The following is a 23137-nucleotide window of genomic DNA, read 5'->3' on the forward strand; positions in this document are numbered from 1 at the left end:
GGTGCATTCACTGATGCATGATGCAGGTGTAACTCTTACATGGAAGAGAAAATCAACTGCATAGGTGGGTGCTTATTTGAACAATATGTTCTGTTCCTTTTTATATCTTACAGCATTGCACCTTCCAAGTCATTGTTTTCCAAATAGAATTTGAAAAAGCAAACCCCTTACTGGATTTCTGCTATCTCACTTGCCACAAGTGGCTCTTTTTTTTTTTTTAAATGATCTAATATTTTATTACTGTGATAGATCACATAGAACACGGAGAATGTACCTTAAACAAAGTTGAAGATGTTGGAGTATCTTCCAAGACTCTCGGATGGAAGTATAGGCTTTGTTTTACCTGATTTAACAGGAAATAGATGAGCTGTTGAAGATCTCACAGAAGGAAGTTTTCAGGTAACAAAAACATTCAGTATCTTGATGAGATTATAATCTGACAATGATTACTACACTAACTCCCAAGTACTGAAGGAGTCACTCACATGCCCAGATTATATATAGAGCAAAAGTTGGAAGAAACTCTTTTTTTTCCTTTTATCAAGTCCAAAGTGGTGAAGTTGTTCTTTTAGGGTAAACAAGTTGGGAAACCAAGAGTGAGGCAATGTGCTCTCCTGGGAAAAGCATTGCTAGAGAAGGAGTCAGAAATCCCGTGCCCTGGACACAGCCCAGCATCACCTGATGTGGCGACTCGGGCAGTCACTTCATGACTATGGGTCTGTCCCCTCACCTACACACCATACCAGACTTTTATGATACGCCAAACCCCACGCAGTGCAACGTAATGAACAGCTGCCAGAGACAGAGGACTTCTCCTGTCCTGATGCTGCTGGGCTCCTTGTCTTTCTCCTCCTCTAGCTGTGAGCAAAGCGGGGGCAGTAGCTGTGTGTCACTCACTCTTTTATCCCCAGCAGCTAGCCCTAGGCCGCACAGAGTAGATGTCCCCTCCAAAATCTGCCAAGGAATCAGTGTGTTGAGTGCCTTATTACTTCATTCGTTCCCTGCAAGAGACCCACATTTTAAAACTGAGGAAATGAAAGTTCAGAGGAGCTTTGAGAAGTTAAGGGGATCCCACAAGCTGAAACGGAATACTTCTGGGTCGGGATCGGAACCATCTCCAAGGCCTGGGTGTCTTTGCCTTTGCCTTCCCATGCTTCTTTGAAAATGCTAAACTGGGTCGACTAAACACACAAGTAGAGTACCAGTGAGGCAGGCCAAACTACAGCGAACAAGAAAAAGAGAGAGAGGAAAATCTGGATTTGCATTATGGACAAGGGTAGGCACCACAGTACTTTCCAGCACTTTGGGCCTGTCGAGGACGGTGATAATTCATAAATGCTGACACTGCAGTTTCTTTAGGAGCAGAATTGTTTAAGGGATATTCATCTCTCTGTCTTACAGCCTCCAAGAGCACTTGGTCTACTTTTGGGTACATTACTTAAGAGGTATGAAGTGTGCCCTTTCCATGACACGGGGGCATCCCCCCGCCTCCTTTGATTCTATATTATAAATAGAAAGAAGTCTATTTGGCCAGACTGACTGGCTGCCAGATAGATGGCAAACACGGGGCAGATCAATGTCACGTCTCATCGCCAGGAAGTTTACAATACACCACTTCACTCTTCAAGATCACAGAAGGTGTAATAGCTTGGCGTGGACCATTCATTGTTAACTGCTTTAATAGAACATGTTCTCAGGAAGAGAAATGTCTCACCGAAATATAATGCCAGCCACAGACGCCAGTCGTATGTGTAATTTTAAATTTCCCAGTAACCATATTAATAAATAAATTTTAATTATATATCCTATTTAACCCAATATGTACAAAATATTATCACTTTATCATGCAGTAAATATGAAAAGTATTGAAGTATTTCATACACTTTTTTTTCATAATGAGTCTTTGAATCTGGCGTGTATTTCACACTCACAGCACATCACAACTGGCACCAGCCACATTTAAAGTGCTCAAGAACCATGGGCAGTGAGTGGCCACCCCATTGGATGGTGCAGCTCTGAGACACTGAGATTGGGGAGGTCCATGCATCCAGCTCCTGACTAGTGCAGAACATATCTGTGTTTATTATTGCTCATGAGCAGACCAAACCGCTGAGAAGAGACCTTTAAACTTCTTTTGCAAGGTCTAATAGTTTCTTAAAGTCCTAGAAAGAATTTTGCTACCGAAGCGAGAAGCAGGGAGTTCCAGACCTTAACACTCATTTTGCATATAATTACTGAGCACTGAACTCTACAAATAATTAAACCATAAACCTAGCACCAGATCTGTCACTAGGTATGAGACTTGAAGTGAATCATTTCTCACCCTCAGCCTCCTTATTTCCAAACTAGCATGTTGGGAGCATATCAATAGTTCTCAGCCTTGGTTGTGTATTAGACCTTACAAACAAATGCCCTGGCTTTACCAAAGGTAAACTGAGAATCACTGACCTAATGCAAATCAAATTTGCTATGATTTTGAAATCTTTGAAAATAGAGCCCATCTGCCCCCAAGCAGCCTCAGCTGGGTGAGAGGGAGAGAAAAACATCATTCTCCCCCATTTAGCCAACCAATAAATGTATTTTTTGTAACACAGAACCTTCTAAGCCAAGGGGTTGAAATGCTGAAATATGAAGGTAGGATCAGACAATATTATTCTACGAAATTGCGAATAAAAAGAATATGTGTAAATAGATGAAACCAGTCATCCACAGATATGATCACTCCGATAAAGACAAGACATCATTTCAAAATGTTGTGATGAGACTGGAGAGGCAGAATGCTAAAGAGGTCCCCCCCCCAGATTATCTTCTCTGGTTATTCAAACATTAACCTAGGTATTTCTCCGGCGGGAGTTCACAGATGTAATTAAGGTTACTAATCAACTGACTTTAAAATAGGGAGATTATTCTGGATTGTCTGGGTGATTAAATGTAATCACATTAGTCTGTAAAAGCAGGAGGGGAAGTTAGTCAGTGAGATGTGCAGAAGGGGAAGTCAGAGAGGTTAGAAACTCGAGAGGGACTTATCCTGCTGTTGCTGGAGGGGCCATATAGGAAGCATGAGATGCAGTGCAGGCAGACTCCAGGGGCAAAAATAGGCTCCCAGCTGACAATTAGCAAGGAAATGGGGATGACAGTCCTACAACAGCAAGGAACTGAATTTGGTCAACAACCTGGATGAACTTGGAAGCAAATTCATTCCCAGGACCTCCTGAGGGTAATGCAGCCCTAATGACAGTTTGATTTCAGCCTTGTGAACTCTGAGCAGAGAATCCAGTTACACCAGCCTGTGTCCAGACTTCTCACTTACAGAACTGTGAGCTAATAAACGGGTTTTTATAAGCCTCTAAATTTAAGGTAATTTGTTTTAGAAGCAATAGAAAATGAATACAGTCTTTAAAAGCCTGTTATAGAGCCTGAGGTTGACTTCTTAAACATCAATCAGGAAGACAGCTTTCCAGCCATGATTGAAACCTAGCCATAAGGAGAGGGGACTTTCAGCAGAGCACAGAAATTTGGAGGCAGAAGGGACTTTAGAGATAATCTAGTCTAATCAATTAATGTTTGAGGAAGAATGCTGAAAAAAAATAATTTATGGCTTTGTCTCATCCAATTACTTGGGACCAACGAGAATGTCCCAATACAGAGACAGGTACAATAATTTCCAGAGCCTGCTGATGCTCTCCCTTGAGGGCCACACAGTTCCCTCCATTGCGACTCTACAATTGCCACATGACCTTCTGATTCTTATCTTGTTTTCTGGGCTCTCTCTCCTTCTGGAAAACTAATACAATAACCAGCTGAAATGAAACTGCTTCACAGCTCAAATGGAGAATAAACAAATGTATTGGCATTCTGGTATATTGGCCCATCTCACGAGGTTAGCTAGTGTAAATTGAGCCCCTAGAGTCTAATCACCTCTGGGTCAGTTGATGCAATTTATTTTCGAACACATAAATCTGGACACAAGTTGATCCCAGGGAAAGTGAGAAAGCCTGAGAGATCCTGTCTAAATCAGTTTGCTGGCCTTGCTTCTCATCTCAACCTCAGGTCAGACAGGAAATTAAAAACAGACAATGTGTCAATGTGAAGGTAAATCAAAATCAAGGTCAAAATCTATGAAAGACTAGGGTCAGGAGAAGATAAGGGCAAGGAGTATGTGTTTATGGAGGAAAAGGTCGTGTGGAGGGGAGGACAGGCTGTCTTTACATGTCCCTGTAAATCTAACATCTTGGCTCAGGAGAGCTTGTTTTCGGTCCTCCTGAATTAAATGTTCAAGTCCCAGGAGCCTCATGTTTACCACCCTAAGGGACCACCACAGCATAACTCTGGAACCTGGAACTCAATGACCTGGCCGTGTTTCTCCTAAATCAGTTGGCCGGTGGAAGAGGGTTGGACAAAGGCTGAGCCAAACCCTGAACTACTATTGATTCAAGAAGATGGTCCACCTATCCAGAAGTCAAAGGAACAGACACTAACATGCTTTTCATTGCATTCTGTTTGAGAGAAATCAGTTATTTCACATCTTGGAGAACAGTAATAAAACATTCATCTTCCCATCAAACTGGAAAGTGATTCAAAGGAATTTTTCCACTTCCAATCACTTGTGATCATGTTACCAGTCAAAACTTTACTTCCAAATGGAGAAGAAAAGCTACAGGGAATCCCCAAGGTGGCAGTTTACTCAGAGCATCCTGTAAATGTTAAAGAACCAGAGGACAGGTGCCTCGGACACAGGGAGACAGTCACCTGGATGCCCATAAGCATCTAAAATCATTCCTGTCTAAACTGAATGAACTCACATCTCCTACCTGCCTCCAGTCCCCACCTCATGAACAAACAGCTTCATCTCATACATTTTCTAACATGTTTAATGAGATTAGGGCTCCCCAGTTACCTGTAACTCCAACCCCGTCATGTGTCACTTGTCACCATGAGGGGGTGACTCAACCTCAGAATTCTCTCTGGAATGTGCCTCCTCCTCTCCCAATGCTCACCACACTTCTCTAGACTTAAAACATCCTCCTTCACGGCCTCTATTCCTTTACCTTCAAGGCTGCTGCCGGACAAATCCTCAGTTTATCTGCTCTTCAAAAGCATGCTCCAGTATCACTACCTCCATGAAGCCTTCTACACTCCCCTGAGACTGACCTGCTCATCCTCTACTATAAAATGTGCCCCGACATGGAAGTCACAAGGTAACGAATCCCTGTATGTGGAATAAAGGAGTCCTCAGTGCCTGTGCTGCTGTAGGTTTCCTCAGGGCAAGACACAGACTTTCCTCATCTGTTTATCTCTCTGCGCCTACTCCCACCAAAATGCCTTGCAGGATTTGATGAGTGAAGAGATGTGTGTGTGTGTGTGTGTGTGTGTAGAGGTGTGTGTGTGTGTAGAGGTGTGTGTGTGTGTGTGTGTAGAGGTGTGTGTGTGTGTGTAGAGGGGTGTGTGTGTGTGTGTGTGTAGAGGTGTGTGTGTGTGTGTGTAGAGGTGTGTGTGTGTGTGTAGAGGTGTGTGTGTGTGTAGAGGTGTGTGTGTGTAGAGGTGTGTGTGTGTAGAGGTGTGTGTGTGTGTGTGTGTAGAGGTGTGTGTGTGTGTGTAGAGGTGTGTGTGTCTGTGTGTGTGTAGAGGGGTGTGTGTGTGTGTGTGCGTGTGTGTGTGTGTAGAGGTGTGTGTGTGTAGAGGTGTGTGTGTGTGTCTGTGTAGAGGGGTGTGTGTGTGTGTGTGTGTAGAGGTGTGTGTGTGTGTAGAGGTGTGTGTGTGTGCGCGTGTGTGTGTGTGTGGAGGTGTGTGTGTGTGTGTGCGCGTGTGTGTGCGCGCGCGTGTGTGTGTGTTGGGCGGGGGTGGGAGGGAATACTGGTGGCTGTAGGGTAGGTCAGAGGCATTAGAAGTTCTTTTCCCACCTCAAGAGTATCCACATCGTCATTCAGGTTTGGAAGAAGTTAGTTTGGGTGAAAGAGAGCAGAGGGTAATTTAGAGGCTAGGGGATGGGCCTATATAACCTGAGGGCACTGGATCCAGGTGCAAGAGATTTTCACAAAGGCAAAGAAGGTCACAGTTACCCAAAATTCTGCCGGGAATCTACCTGAATGGCTGCTCATGCCAAATAAAGGATGCACTGCTCTTCTGGAAGGCGGGAGAACTCAGGTACCCATAGGTCAGCCTTCCCCATCAGCGTCTTACCCTCAGTGCCCTCAGAAACCCCAGCCAATCTCCTCTCTCCTTTTGCAGGAGGGACAAGCAGAAAAAGTCAAGAGAAAAAGAAGGAAGTTGTGTGCAGGTGGCTTTCTGCTTCCCTTTTACTATCTGCATAGGACAAACACGAATCACAGTTTTTTTCCTTTGAAAATTATTTCCCATGCTCACTAGATTATATTCTTCAAACTGAAACTTTAAATAACTGGCTTTCCTAGTTTCTCTATTAATCAGAATGTCTGGAAGCCTGAGTTTGGGGGTCGGGGGGACCACTGGGGAGATAGAATCACAGTCAGAGAGCCTGGCGGCTGGACGGGGCCCTAATGACCATGTTACCATAACGGTCTCACTTTACAGATGAGGTAAGCAAAGCCTAGAGGGATGAAGTGACATGTACAAGATCCCACTGCTGGTTACAGCCGAGCTGGGGGCAGCATCCAGGCCTCCCGCCCCCAGTCCGGTGGGTTTTTCAGTACTCCCCATCGTCTTCAACCTGTCACTCTATTTTCAAGGAGCAAAAAGCCAACTTACCCTCAGGCTCACACGTGCTGTCACATCTAATGTCATTTATCGTTAGACATTCAGTACAAACAAATCCTAACAAGCGCGGACATGAGGTGAGCCAGGCTCTCCTGGCCTTCCCCAGCTCCACAGGAGCTGGGCTCCCCTGGCCACCTTCTTTGAAGTAGGTCAAGAAGCACTGGATTAACCCAGAAACGAAATTTACTCACAACCAGCCCTCAAGTCTGGACCAAGCTGAGCCTAAATTTCCGAGAATAATCCTGGTTAGAACCTTGCAAAAATCTATTCTCCACACTGACACCACAGTGATCTCCTTCAACTGCGGCTCGGCAGCCTCTGTTTCAAACTGTCCAGTATAAGTGACAAACCCTTAACAAGGTGCCTCCGGCCCTGTGTGATCTGATCTGGCCTCCTTCACCTTTCCATGCCCATCTTCCACCATCTCCCCAAACCTCCCCCTTTCCTCTGTCCATGGAGGAATCTTCTCAGAAGGTTCCAGGCTGTTCACACCTTCAGGCCCTCTGCCTCCTGTCCTCTTCCCACTTCATCCATCTCTGCCACTCATTCCCGAAGACTCAGCTCAAGGTCACTTCAACTTAAATGTATTTCGAGCAACGACCTCCACTCCCTACCGGGGGAAGTTCAGTGCCCCTCCTCTCTCCTTGCCAAACCTCTATCATAGCATCGTGAGATGCCCACTACTTTCTTCTCTCTCCCCTGAGGGTCATCTCTGTATCCCCTACTACCTCAAAGTACCTAACACGCTCAGCTTGAAATGAATTGTTGCAGAAACGAACAGAGACCCCTTGACCTTAAAATCGATGTTTTAAGGGGGTAGAACACGTCCTTCTGGTGAAAGTTCAGCTGAATGCTTTTTAACGAGATAGAATAAGTGATGTTTCCCATCACATCAGGCACCATGGGACAGCTTTAATCAGGTATGCAGGAAGGAACCCGAAACATCGGAGTAAACCAGCCAAGATATACGGCTAAAAATACAAAAAGACAAAGACTTATTTTCCTTTTCTTCAATGTGCTGACAACCCCCAAGACTTTAGAAAACCTGGAATAAAATGCAAAACAAACATGCAATTGTGGTGTCACTTCTTCTTTACGATACTCTTCTAAAATATAAACTGACTGTTGAAATGTAAAACATAGGCCAGAATTAAAACCCTGAAATGTCTCCTGAGTGCAAATTATTATCTCTGTCGACTTTCTCAAAATGTACCAGATTCTTATATGTGCAGAAAATGGACTTCAAAGACCCAAATTATATCTTAATGGTGATCAGACAGGGAGGAAGGCAGTCTGAGGCTTTGCCTAATCAGAGTATTTTATAAGCTGCAGGACAAGAGAAAGAAGTTTCGCTCAGAGTAGAGGGAGAAGAGCGGAGGACAGCAAGGAGGGAGCAGGGAGAAATGAAGCCAGAAGAGGGAAGAATGAGGTGGGAGGAGAAGGAAAGCAACCAGCTAAGCCAAGTTGGACAAGTTGGAGCTTTACATCTAAAAAGCTCACAAGCAAGGTTAAACAAAAAAAAAGAGAGAGAGAGAGCTGACTCTCAGCCTTTTAATCAAAGTGAACAAGAAGGGAAATACTAACCACCAGTCCGGCAGATATTCCTGAAATAGAGGCTGGATTTTTGTATGGTCTCCTCCAGGCTTTATGGCAAGAACTTTTAAATTTCCTTTTTCATTCAGTCATGTATGCAAGCAGACCACACTATGCTAATTTGGTTAAAACTGGCGGAGAGGGTCGGGGGGTGAAGGAGGAATACGGTAAATGCTTCTTGGTTACCGCTTGGCACTTAGATTCTTGGTCTTGCTGCTTTCCTATATAAACCTTCGCAAAATCCTCCCCAAATCAATTACATTTTCTCCCTCTTCCTCCCTCCCTCCCTCCCAATCTCTCTCTCTCTCTCTCTCTCTCTCTCACACACACACACACACACACCCTGGTACCAGAAGTGCAGATTAAAGCACACAGCCCATTGCCTCACATAACGAATCCCCTGACCTTTGCCCAGTGCTTTTCTGGGCTCTGCCAACTGAAGTGAAGGCCAGGCCTGGCCTGGAGTCTCATGAGACCCATCACGATGGAGCCAGCCAGGCCAGCTGAGAAGGCCACGCGTCAGAAACTGACAAAGGCTATGAACTGGAAGGGCTGAAAAAAGTGACAGGCTTATCTGAATCTAATCCCACGACTAAGGAGTTCAAGAAGGGAAGCTCCAGGAGGGCAGAGGTGCCCATCATCGTGTTTACTGGTCTCTTACTGAAGTATCCCAAGTGCCCAGAGTGTAGGATGTTGAATATTTGTTAAATGAAGGATAAGTGATTGAATTTGAAAACATTAGTGCCCATTGGAAATCCTAACAAACTTAACTTTAAATGTTTAATCATAGTATCAGTGGCACAAAATAGTTGACTAGAAAACTGTTAGCACCATCTACACATTCATTGTAGGATATTTTGGGAGATCAGGCAGGAGGACACAGCACTTAGATTATGTGGGGTTTGTTTCTTTCTAGTCACCTTGTAGTAGAGAGAAGTAGGTCTAAGAAAAAATACCCCAAACCAAATAAAAAGCTCAAAACACTAACCATTTAGTAAATTGCATACACGAGCAACCCGAGAAACAGAAACACTGCTCTCTAGCTCTGCAGCTTCACCAGATTTCTTGTAGCTTCTCACGGGTTAGAACAATTGCAATGATTCCCATCACTGAGTGTGGGTTGAGCCGCGGTACACACACAAGGCTACATGACTATTATTCCTGTGTGACCAACAGTCCTGTCCATGCTTCCCACAAAAGAAGACTGTTCATGATTGATGACCACAGTAGGAATTAGCAAGGCCTAAAAGACTCCCTCTGCCTGGCTGGCTTTCCTACGCTTGTGTGCAATGAACCATTCTGTGACATGCGATACATACAAAGCCCTTTAACATAAAGAACCTCACAGGGGAACGTTCATTCGAATAGAGGAGTTCACGATGACTAGATCTGAGACTCTCACTGACTGTGAGTTGGTGGTTTATTTTGGATGTGTAGAAACAGCCTCTCTGACAGATGTTTCCAAAGCTAAACTCAAGGGTCCACAGATACCTCATCCCCAAACACAAACCAGAAATCTAGGAGTTACCTGGATAGCTTCTCTACCTCTTCTGCCCCCATTTCATCCATCAGCCTTACCTCTTCAGTATCTTTTGACTTCATTCCACTCCCTTTATCTTCTCTTCTGCTACTGCCAAGTCCTAGCCATGATCTCTCACTTAGACCTTAGGAATGGCCTCTTAACACTCACTTGGGCTTCCTCCAATCTATCTTTCACACAAAAATTACATTTTGAAACAAATATGATCATGGCATCCCTCTGAATACAACATGCAAATGACTTGCCTTGTTCATAGGATCAAAACCACAACCCATAATATGAACTAATAGTTACTAGTTGTCCCCCAGTATTCACTCTCCCCACTTTCAGTTAGTAATAGAATCCAGTGAACGATGACATTTCACAGCACACCTTGTAGCCACCAGGACGCGAGCAGAAGTGGCATGAGCATCTTTCAGGAAAGTGTGTATTCCTTTCGCCTCCCCTTCTCCACACCCACTGGCTTGACGGTCTGGATCACCAAACACATGGATGAGGGCATCTAAATCTGTGGAACATTTCTGGAACTCAATATGAAGTTGGATCTCAGATAATGAGCTTGTTTAAACACTGGTAAAGGACCAACTAGTCAGTGGTTTTTTGACCAGGCAGCCCAGATCTTTCTAGCTTATTCTTGAAAGAAAAATTTTGTTTCACCTAATTTTTCAGGCTCAACTGAAAAGAAGTGGGAAAGAGTAATCACACAAGACATGTAAAAACATAGGCTTAAATTTTATCCTCAATACCTAAAAAGAAAGAAAATTTACCCGAGCACATGACATTTTGATCTGGGATTTTTTTATGGACCTTAGGAGATACTCCTTCCTTTTCTAAGAGAGTTATGAATCCTAGTGTGTTAAAACCAAAAGTATTTAGAACTTTAGAATTTGTGAGTAGTGTTATTTAGGGAATTATTAGGGCCCACAGAAATGACCATCCTCAACAGACAAGTGATATTTTGGTCTATTAAAGAAAACAGGTGATAGATACTCTGTCCAATCCTATCCCAAGCCAAATTTCCAAACCTCAAGTTATTAGGGTATTTATTGAATAAATAAAAACAGGCAATAAATAATGGTTACACAAAGAGTAGGGAAGTGTAGGGCCTTAGGGAAAGGATCTTTCTAGGTCTTTGTACCCAGCCCTCCCAAACCAAGCTGTATACTGAGCAATGTATTCTGAAATGGTGTTAGTAGGACAAACAGGGGGCTTTCTGCTTCAAACAGAATTCATAGAGACTTCATATTTAGATATTTATACCAAGAGCACGAGCTACATCAAGAGTAGTACATGATGCTGGTTTGCAAAATGATCATTTTCCCCAGAGCCAATTTTGATTATTTTTTCTGATTATAAATCTACAATACTTGTTTTGTAGAAATGTGATAAGTATTAACATAATGTAAAACAAATTTTAGGTTCCTTTTCTGTCACTCTCCTTCTAAGAGAGTTTCTTAAAAAAAAGTTGAAAACAGGCCCAATGCAAAAAAGTTGTCTTTTTTTATTTTTCTTTTTGCATTTAACATTAGCGTCTCAAATATCTGCCAATTAGATTCCCACTTTTTCTAGGAAATGCAGCTGTTAGCAATTCTTTGTTGATTCAAATGAAATCAACCTGGGTCAGCTAGTATTAACTGATTAGATTGAGAATGAAGTCCCAACACTAATGGCAGAGACCAATAATAAATGCTTGAAATTAAATGTTGGGTGACCGACCCAGGCAGATTCTATTTGCTTGGAAAGGTTACAAGTAAGAGGAGCGGGGAGCATGGGGACATCATGAACAATCCATGAAGGATCCATGAAGTATTGAGAGAGAGAGACAGGAGGATGACTGGGCACAGCAACAGAGATCTGGTATCATTATAGTAAGTCCCATTAGATGGAGTTACGTGGAAACATCCTCTCCGTTGCTGGCTGAAAAAGCGTAATCCTCACCCAACCCCAAAGCAAAACCAAAATAAAAAACTGATCATAAAATGTAATGGATGCATTAATTGATATTCCATCATATGCCTATTTAGATGCCAGTGCTTTTCAAACTGAGTGTTAACCTATAATTAGGCTGTGGGATCAATTTAGTGGGTCAAATACAGCTTTGTCAATTTGTTTAAATGAATGTAACGGAATGGTGCTATGGACCAAACATTTGTCCCCCTCCACTCAAATTCCTATGTTGAAATCTAATCCCCAGTGTGATGGTATATGGAGATGGGGGCCTTGAGGTGATTAGCTCAGAGCCCTCATGGTTCCAGAGAGCTTTCTCCACCTTCCTGCCATGTGAGGACACAGCAAAAAGACAGCTGTCTGTGAACCAGGAAGTGGGCTCTCACCAGACGCTGAATCTGCCGGTGCCTTGATCTTGGACTTCCCAGCCTCGAGAACTGTGAGAAATAAACTTTTGTTGTTTATAAGCCATTGAGTTTATGATATTTCTGTTATAGCAGCCCAAAGAGACTAAGATAAATGGAATGGAATGGGTGGTTTTGTCACCTGAAATTTTTTTAATGTACGTGTATGACTATTGGCTCACAGTGAAGACCCTATTATTTCGTACTGTGGATAGTAGTCAAAAAGTTTGTAGCCCATTGATACAGACTGCTTCTAATTTTTAAATATCATAAATAATGGTACAATAAACATCCCTTGGCGGGGAGGGGATTTGGCCTGTATTTCCATTAATTGCCTAATGGTTGATTCCCCAAAACAATGTTGCTGCATGAAAGGGGTAAAACATTTATGAGGTTTTTGATAGATATCACTCAATGCTTTCAAACTCTCCTAATTTAGACTCAGACCAGAACAGCAGTGAACTTTTATATCAGCGTACAATTGTCAGCAAAAATTTTCTTTTCCTCCCATCATTGTTAATTTGATGGGTAAAAATGATCTTCCACTGTTTTAATTGACAGTTATTTGAAAATGAGTGAGGTTAATTCTTTGAAACATTTAATGTGAATTATCTATATATACCCTCCCTCCTTTTTTTGAGTTCCTTTCTTTGTTGGAGCTCCTACCTTTTTTATTTCTGCTCTTTTACACATTTTTTTTTTATTTTTAAGGGAAAGCTTCCTAGTTATTCTCTAGGGATGAAGGTGTAGCAAGAAGAGAAAATGGGAGAGAATATTTCTGTCAGCCTTATTTTGCCAGGCTGATATCAGACTATGCTCAGGCTTTTAATCCTTGATTTTGAACCAGCTGCATGATACAGTATATTAACCTTAAAAATAACTTTAAAAAATAACCAGGGCCAGAAGTGTAGCCAATGTGCAAGTTTCCACTTTGTACTTCCTCCTCTGTGTCAAATACTTCAATGGTAGGTTTATTATTTTTTTAAATTAAGACAGTAGTACTGGAAAATGTGAAAGAGCAATTATAAGCCAAGGAGGGCAGATTGAGAAGCTCCAATATACATATGATGGGAGTTCCAGAAGAAGAGAATTTAACTCAACTGCAAAAAATAAGTTTTGGAAAAGGTTATTATGGATAATTTTATAAAATTAAAGAATGAAGTGAGTTTTCAGATTAAAATCAAATGTAACCATTGAGTAGTATAAATGAAAAGTAAATCCACTCTAGGGCATCAGGACAAAGAAAAAATCTTTAAAAGTTACTTTAAATAAGAGGCAGACTACCTAGTAAGAAACTCAAATGGACAGGTAGAAGATTTTCTTTCAGCAACAACAGATGCCAGGACACACATTAAAACCTTTAAAGTGGTAGTGAAATAACCATCTATTCAGAATTTGATACCCAGCTAAGCTCTCCCTAAGTCTTCTGTGTGGGCGGGGACAGGGCAGGAGGTGTATGAAAACTGAGAGTTTACTATCTAAAGATTCTAATTTAAATAATTACTGAAGGAGCTATTTTGCAAGAAGACAAAAATCTTAAATAAATGCTGAAGTTTTTGTCTCTTTAATAAAAAAGATCCTCCGGGGCTTCCCTGGTGGCGCAGTGGTTGGGAGTCCACCTGCTGATGCAGGGGACACGGGTTCGTGCCCCGGTCTGGGAAGATCCCACATGCCGCGGAGCGGCTGCGCCCTTGGGCCATGGCCGCTGAGCCTGCGCGTCCGGAGCCTGTGCTCCGCAACGGGCGAGGCCACAACAGTGAGAGGCCCGCGTACCGCAAAAAAAACCCACAACCAATTACTCCAGTTATACTGTAGCTATTGACTCATTTCTCTGCTTCCCTTTAAAGTAAAACTTTTTGAAGGAATTGCATTATATTTCCAATTCATTTTTGTCTATTTTCTTAAACCCACTGAAATCAGACTCCACTCCCCACCACTCCTATTAAATACCTTTTGTCCTGGTCTCGAATGACTTCTATTATATATTGCTAAATCTAGTAGCTATTTCTTAATCATCTCATTTGACTTGTTAACAACATATGACACAGTGGCCTACTCTTTGAAATACTATCTTAGTTTGATATTTGGACACCATTCTCCATTGATTCTCCCACTCTACTGGACTCTTTATCTTGGTTTATTTTGCTGTGTCCTCTTCATTTTCTCAACCATATAACATTGGAATACCCCTACTTGGAACTGGAATATTCCCTACTTCTCTCCTCTTTTTCCTATCTACATTTACTCCCTAGATGACCTCATTCAAGGTTATGACATTAATATCATCTATGATTATGTTCTCCAAATATATAACTTCAATTCAAATCTCTTCTTGAACTACAGGCTCATATATCCAATGACTAATAATACCCTTGGATGTTTGATAGGAATCTCAAACTTATAAATCTATAAACAAACTTCTGGTTTTTACCCTCCTAACCTGCTCATTCTGCAGTCTTGGTCATTTCAGCAGTATCACCCTCATCCTTCCAGATTCTCAGGCCTTTTACTCATACCCCTGATCAATCCGTCAACTAATCCTCTAAGATATACCTTCAAATTATATCCAGAATGGGATCACTTCTTACCATCCCCATCTTTATGAAGTCCCTCATCCAAGCCGCCAACATTTCTCATCTGGATTATGATATTAATTTCTTAATTGGTCTACATGCTTCTGGTCTTGAATCTCCTTATCTCCAAATACATAAGCCACCAACACAAGATCTTGATCTCACTAAAACAAGAACATATCAATTCTTTGTTCAGGACCCTCTGATGGTATCCCATCTCACTTAGAGTAAATGCCAAAGTGCTTACAATGGTCTGAAAGTCTTGTTGGATTTCCCTCAACCCTCACCCCCACTCTTACCCACTATCTCTGCCACCATTGACCACCATATTTTTTTTGCTCATTCTACTCCAACAACACTGGACTCTTTGATGTTTCTTGATGCCCCCATACAGCATATGCCGTTTTTCCCATATAGGGTACTTTCCTCTCAGACTTCCTTCAAGTATCCATTCAAATATCACTTTATCTGTGAGCTCTTTCCTGATAACCTACATCAGTAATAACCCTTATGCTCTTATTTTTCTCCAGAGCACTTGTCTTTATTATATAGCTAGTTGTTAACGTTTTTTCTCTCTCCTCTTACTAGAATATCAACTATATGAGTTCAGGGACTTTGACTATCTGTTCACTGCTTTATCTCCAAGTACCTATAACCATGGCAGGCCAATAGAGGGCATGCATTAAGGATTTATTAGATAAATAAATAAATGGTGAGAAAAAAAAGATAAAACCTGATGGCTAATTCAACTAAATATTGCTTGTAAAAACAATATTGACCACATTTCCTATTGATCAAAAAAGATGAAAATAAATTTAGGCAATAAAGATATGGGAGACAGTAGACATCTCAGAGGACCACTAAAATGTACTAGATTTTCTACTTTGTTAGAAGGATAGATGATGCATGTGAAATGGGAACACTAATGGTGCTTGATGCGGGAGTGAGCAGCCTGACTGAGGGGTATGTGCATACATGGGCATGTGGTGAGCACTGACGATGTGGTCATTGCAGCTTCTGCTGCCTTAAGAATCAGTGGGTGGTGTTGGGACCCACACCAGGGAGGACTGAGGGGTGTCACGCCCCACCAGAGAGCCTAGGAAGGGAGAGAGAAGCTGAGCCTGATCACAACTCTTAGAAAAGCGACAGTCTTCACAGAGTTTAAAAAATAGGAAAAGGAGATGTTTTAGGCTTATGTTCTGGGGATGTTTTCATTCTCAACAGGCAGAAAATGGAGAATCCCTTTACCTAGGTAATGACTATACTTGAAATAAAATGAAAGGCAAACCTTTGCATGTTTAGCTTTTCAAAGAAACATTTCTGAAAAGTAATTATTTAAATCAATATCCATAAAAAGCAAGCTACCAAAATATGTTTTAAGACTTTAAAAAACAAAACAAAACAAAAAAGACACAGTAATACATACAATTCAAGGAAGATTTAGACCAGAAATGCAAGGGGAGTTCATTATCAGAAAGGTCAATATATTACCAGAAAGGTCAATATGATCTTCAGCATTAATAATCTAAAGGAGGCAATCAAATGGTTATTCTAACATGCAGAAGACCACTATTACTAATTTATACTGATTTATAATAAAGTCTCTTAATAAACTAGACTTAGAGAACAGTTCTCTTAATCTGACAAAAAATAGGTCATCCCCAAAACTATACCTAGTAGCATACTTCAAGTGAAATTTTTGAAGTACTCTCACTATAATGAAGTACGACATAAAAATGCTTATTATAAAGGCATAGTATTTACATGGCATGGTATCCTGTAAGGATAGGGAAGTTGAGAGCAACAGAATAAAAAGCGTATATGAGAAAAGCATATATAGAAAAGTCCAAAGCCTATATGGGATCTTAGTATACAACAGAGAAGACAGTAAAACCAATGGAGAAAGAATGGGGCTTTTCAGTAAATGCTGTTGGGACTAGTTTTTCATATGGGAAAAAAAGATTCACGCTTTACACCATACACTAATTCATTAACTCCACATAAATTGAAAGTCTACATTTTTAAAACAAAACTTTCAGAAGTAAATTAAAACACTTTAGAGTATAGGAGGAGTTAATATAAAATATAAACATGGAGGAGAAAATGATTTCTTAAGCAAGGCACAAAAAGCCGAATAAAAGAAATTTAACTACATCAAAAATTTAAAGTTGTTTGTGCTAAAAGATGTCAAGTTTGGGATTGACATGTACACGCTGGTATACTTAAAAAGGATAACCAACAAGGACCTACTGCATAGCACAGGGAACTTTGCTCAGTATTATGTAACAATCTAAATGGGAAAAAAATTTGAAAAAGAATACATACATGTATATGTATAACTGAATCACTTTGCTGTACACCTGCAACTAACACAACATTGTTAATCAACTATACTCCAATATAAAATAAAAAGTTAAAAAATTACAATGCAGGGCTTCCCTGGTGGCGCAGTGGTTGAGAGTCCGCCTGCCGATGCAGGGGACACGGGTTCATGCCCCGGTCCGGGAGGATCCCACGTGCACCGGAGCGGCTAGGCCCGTGAGCCATGGCCGCTGAGCCTGCACGTCCGGAGCCTGTGCTCCACAACGGGAGAGGCCCCAACAGTGAGAGGCCCGCGTACCGCAAAAAAAAAAAAAAATTACAATGCAATCAACAGATGAGAGGCAAAATTTTCCACATGTATAACAAAGGATTAGTTACATATATATGAATGTGTATTATAAAATATAAACATATACTACCATACATATACATTAGGATCACACATACACACACGTTTCTATAAATCAATGAGAACAGACGAATGGACCAAGAGGAGAAATAGATAAGTTAGAGAAGAGGAAATCCAAATGGCCCTGTAAGAAATGATGTTCAATTTCATAAATAATGAGTCATGAAAATTAAAACAATGAGATTCCTATCCATCAACTAGCAAATAATTAAATCTGATAATAATCAAGTGCTGGCAGGGACCTGGGCAAGTGAGGGTTCTCACATATTGCTGGTACTAGTATAAATTGGTTGTGCAATTTGGAGAGCAATTTGGCAATATCTCAGACACAAAAATGCACATACCCTATGACATGACAAACCCACTGATATGTACTCCAGAAAAGCTCTATCACATATGTCCTAGGGGAAATGTCCTAGGGGATATTTATTTCAGTTTTACTTATTTAGGTAAAACAACTGAATCAATTCAAATTCCAATCAGTGTGGGAATGGATCAATAGTGATAGTTTCATAGATGAAGTAATATACGCAATTTAAACAAATGAACTAGGGTACCATAACAAGTTCTGAAAACAAAATGTTTGGTAGTAAAAGTAGCAATTACCAGAGTACCACATCCCACCCCTAAAGTAAAAAAAAATATGTACTTGAAAAATATGCAAATAATTTGGCTCATGTATGTAATAAGCATGTTTCATATGTGTAGTAAAATTTAAAAGTATAAAAAACAGGATTGTGCAACTGCCAGTACATGACAGTTGTATCCTGTGGAGTGCTAGAGAGCAGGGTGAGACTGGGGAAGGTAAAACTGGGGACTTCACATTTACTTGGATAGTTTGTTTCTTTACAAACAACAGCTATGAAGAAGGTATGGGAAAAATGTTTACATTTGATGGGTGGCAGGTACATGGGCATGTATTGTAGCATCCCTAGTACGTTAAGAAAATAACAATATAAAGCAAAATAAGTCAGAGAGCCCCAAATCTACATCCCTGCCCAGAGTCAAAAGTGACAAGCTCATTAAATACTACACAGATGGAAAGCTAGAGAGAGGTTCTGATGACTTTCCACACAGAGGGTATCCATCCCTGTGACAACACTGAGAGGGGAGGGCTGGAATAGTTACTCAGGTCGGTTCAAGTCACTGAATCCATGACTGTCACCCTCACATCCATCCCACTTACCCCTTAGCCGACTTGTATGAGGAGGAAGGGGAGCTTTCTCAATCCCAGTCTCCAGGCTGAGAAACATTTCCTTCCCAGATTCCAGAGAAAAGCCACAGAGTGGACCTTCCAAGAAGAAAAGCAAATCACATGTGATGCTGCCCAGGCCAGGTCCTGTCACAAGGCTTCTGAGAGGTCTGGTGCCAGCAGAGGCTGACGAAAGCACAGAAAGCTGTATTCCTCACTAGGCTTCAAGAAGGATGCTAATTTGAGTGCTTCAGTACTCCAGTGAAAAACTATCTGATTCAGGGGCGTAATGATTAATAAGTGGCTCTCAATCTCTCTTCCTGGAAGTCACACATACAGGATAAGATCTCGGTAAGCTGGACAGGGGGTCTTGTTTTGTCTCCCTGAATTGCAACTAATGGCTATGAAAGGGCTGGTTCATTTCACTCAAGTGGACCATTGGGAAACCTGCTAGCGAATACCCATTAAAACAAAAAAAAATATTTCACATACTACTATGTGATTCAGTTGGTTGAGAAACATCATCATAATAATATAGTAACCATAAAAGGACAGCACAGGCAGAAGCCCTGTACAGGAGGTAGTGATCCAGGATGAACTTCATACATCTGTGGTCATCTCTGCTCCTAAGTGCAGATGCACCAGAATACCACGCTTGATGCCTCAAATGACTGTAGAGAATATCCTGAGAAAGTCGTTAATTAGTTTCCTTGATTTTACTTTTAAGAAATAATATAGGGCTTCCCTGGTGGCACAGTGGTTGAGAGTCCGCCTGCTGATGCAGGGGACACGAGTTCGTGCCCCGGTCTGGGAGGACCCCACATGCCACAGAGCGGCTGGGCCCGTGAGCCATGGCCGCTGAGCCTGCGCGTCTGGAGCCTGTGCTCCGCAATGGGAGAGGCCACAACGGTGAGAGGCCCGCATAACGCAAAAAAAGAAAAGAAATAATATAATTATCCCAAATAGGCTTCTATGTATATTTTGATGGATGCAGAAGTGTTTCCCTTATATATTTTATCTGCATGTCCTAGGGTAACACCCTTCACAAGCGTGTTTCCAAAAAGTTGGTCAGAGGAGCTTCAGCTGCAGCTCTAGAAACTCTATATAGCTGTTCTTATTGAAAGAGGCAAAAAAAACAGGAGAATAGGTAACTTAGTTTGTGCCAACAATCTACTGCTGAATATGACACAGCTTATGCAAAACTGGCACGTCGTGCACATTAAAAGATTTGGTGCTAGTAATCATTTCCGAGCCCCGACTGAGTTGTACCAGTATCTAGAAAATTTTAAGGTCCTATGAGTTTACTTCCAATTACTTTTTTTCCCTTGAAAATGTAAAAACATTTTTATCCTTTGAGTTCTTATGTGATTCCCACTTTAAAGCAAAAAGGCAGAGTAGGCAATGAATGAGAACACCCTAGTTGCCACTGAGTTCCACCCATGGCTCACCTTGCCCTTTTAACTAAATTGGCAATGTGAATGATTTTGTAAGACAGCACGGACTTTTTCTTTCATGGCAATAATTTCAGAGTTAAGTGCTCCCATTCATTCCTGAATGTTTGACTGTCTGAGTCTTCCTCATAAGCCTCACAGTTGGTCAGATATTTCTAAAACTGAAAAACTACATGACAATTTTTCTTCTTCCATTAGAATTTTAATTTGTTGTAGGTTGCAGCTAGTGTTCAAAAGAGAACAAGTTCACACACTCTCTTTAGTGCTAATTCTACATTTAACTTGTTTCAGGTGAAGAAGATGGGGCCAGCATAATTAAGTTAAGAAAGATGAAGGGTCCCTTCATTTGTTCATTTATCTTCTGGTCCTGAGAATGGATTCTGTCTCCATTTTTAGTTAATAATGGAATATTCAAAAATCATAGATGCAAAAGAAACCAGAGATCCAAAAGAAGTCATAGATCTTATATCCTAGGGATGGAAGGAATGACAAGAGTAAATATACTTCAAAAGCCCACCTTAGGCAAGTAGGATATTTCTAGATCTGAAACCTGCTGAATCCTCAACCAAGCAGGAACTAAGCGACCCACCGAAGGGTTAAGCTGTGTCTGAGACAGCAAGCTTCAGGTGTGCGTGGTGTGGAACGCCCACTTTCATGCAGGCTGTCAAACTCAAAACTGGCCGGACAGATTTACCTTCCAGACTCAAACTTCTGTGTAGTTGTAGAACAATGGGAAATGGACCAAAGCCGCCTTTATTGCTGGTTGAGGAACACAGCACTGAAATCTTTAACGCTGCAGAGAATAATGAGATGGCCAGGACTGTAACAAGTGGAGGGAGATTTGTACTGATGGATATGTTTGGATTTACGTCTTACGGTATTTATCTGCTGACTGAGCTGTAACATCATCAGATATTGCTCCTAATTCCACACTGAGACCACCCTGACTAAATCCCATTACAATGAATCTCCATTGGATATTCCACTTAATTTTTGTTCTAGACAGATCCTACCCCTTTGCAAGACACTACTCTGTGAAGGGGTTGTGTTGTGATCATGACCTAGAGTGGATCTGCCTCTGCTCATTTTTAAAGACCATTAACCACCACCTACTCCTCATTGGTCCCCCTGTTTTCTGACTCTTGTCTCCAATCCATCATGCACGTTGCTACCAGGAATCAAAAGTCCATCTCTGAACATAACATTTTCTTGTTTAGTATTCTTTAATGACTTCCCATGCTTGGGCTCTGAGTCCTTAGCTGGCAATCAGGGCCCCATCCAAACTGGTCCTGGTCTGTCTTTCAAGTTACACTCTACACTCAACTTCATTCAATTTGCTACGTGGATGTGCCCTAACTTTTTTATTTATTTATTTATTTTTTTGCAGTACTTGGGCCTCTCACTGTTGTGGCCTCTCCCGTTGCGGAGCACAGGCTCCGGACGCGCAGGCTCAGCGGCCATGGCTCACGGGCCCAGCCGCTCCACGTCATGTGGGATCTCCCCGGACCGGGGCACAAACCCGTGTCCCCTGCATCGGCAGGCGGACTCCCAACCACTGCGCCACCAGGGAAGCCCTGCCCTAACTTTTAATCGATACGTTCTGTACTACCTGGAGTGCCCTCTATTTTCCCTTCTCTCCGTATTTCAGCTCTTTTCACTTTGTAATGCGACTTACCAAGCTTTCCTGTCTCTTCCTTCAGAAAGTTTTCCTCAGTCACTGAATCAGGTGGGATCTTTGTGTGCTCTGAAGCTCCACTGTACTTTCTTTGTCACTCTCTTACTCAGTTTATCACAGCCTGTCTGACAGTGAGCTGTAAGCGGTCTTTTCTTTATCAAACTAGAAGTTTCCTTAGGGCGGTAGAGACTTATTAAATATATTTGGTGTTAAACTGACACGGTTTAATATTGGAAGGGGTGCCTGACAAATGTGATCATACGCTTTACAGAACCAAATAAATTTTAAAATCATCCAGAGCTTTTCAGCTCTGCCTTCTCACTCCCCAGTGCCCAAAGGGAAAGAGATCTAAGACTTTAAAAGCAAGACCTCATCTGTGCCTCCTCTATTATCTTGCATAATGCCTGGAAAGTTAGAGGCCCTAATAAAATGTTCTTTTTCTCCTCCAGTTAACGAGCCTTGGCTGAACAGAAGCGTAGCTAACCACTTCACCACAAGGTGCACGCATCTCTGGGCTTTGATACTCTTTCTTATAACAGGAGGAAGAACCTTACGACTGAGAAAAGTTGTTCAACCAGCAACCACAATGGCGACCCACCCTGGCCGCAGAGAACAGTGATGATTAGGCACTATGTGCTCTTCTTAAAGATGAGCTGGGAGTAGTTGCAGAGGTCCAGGGGTGCAGGGATGGGTGCTCTTTGACTTGTCATTTCAAGATCAGAGAAAAAGGTTTTCACCTTTAGCAGTTTTCTGTTGATCTCCATAGCTAATAGCATTCCCAGAGTAAAAAAGACAAAGTGGTAAGATGATGCAAAGACCCATCTGTTAAAACCGAATTTATCTGTATTTACATTGTCACTTTCAAGCTTCAAGCTGAAAATGCCTTTGATCAAGATATTTCAACAAACTGCTGAAAGCAGAAAGTATCTGTGCCATTTCTTCTGGTAAGTGCTAACATGCATAAATTTCTTACATAATGGATGAGAAAAGAAATTATTTTTTGATATATGAATGTTATTTTTCTTGTGTCGAAAGAAATTTGGCAGTCAACACGCACCACCCTTTACACACAAAGTGGCTCAACCGACCACTGGCCTCTTCTTACAAATCTGGTAATCTGGGTCACCTTGATGGCATAATGCTCGGGATGCTTTCCCATGTGCAACACAAAACTATGGAACAATGGAGTGTTTCTTTTGGCCCGCTGACTTTGTACAAAGGTCCCATCTATGTTCCCCCTTCAGAAACTCCTGCTTATAAATGCGTAACACCCGAAAAGGTCAAGCTGAAAAAAATCAT

General features: G+C 41.7%; 1 protein-coding gene across 3 annotated transcripts in view; it reads right to left on the reverse strand.

The window, feature by feature from the left end:
- Positions 1-23137, reverse strand: part of GHR (growth hormone receptor) — a gene marked incomplete at its 5' end in the record, with an annotated part of 273813 nt that overhangs the window by 160987 nt on the left and 89689 nt on the right. The window contains one exon of one of the 3 annotated variants that reach the window (XM_082836088.1): positions 275-497. The exons of the other annotated variants lie outside the window; for them this stretch is intronic. Of the gene's footprint in view, positions 1-274; positions 498-23137 lie in introns of those variants that run through there. 3 annotated transcript variants of the gene reach the window in all.

Source organism: Leucopleurus acutus, assembly GCF_964270905.1.
Source record: "Leucopleurus acutus genome assembly, chromosome: 3".
Taxonomy (NCBI): Eukaryota; Metazoa; Chordata; class Mammalia; order Artiodactyla; family Delphinidae; genus Leucopleurus; species Leucopleurus acutus.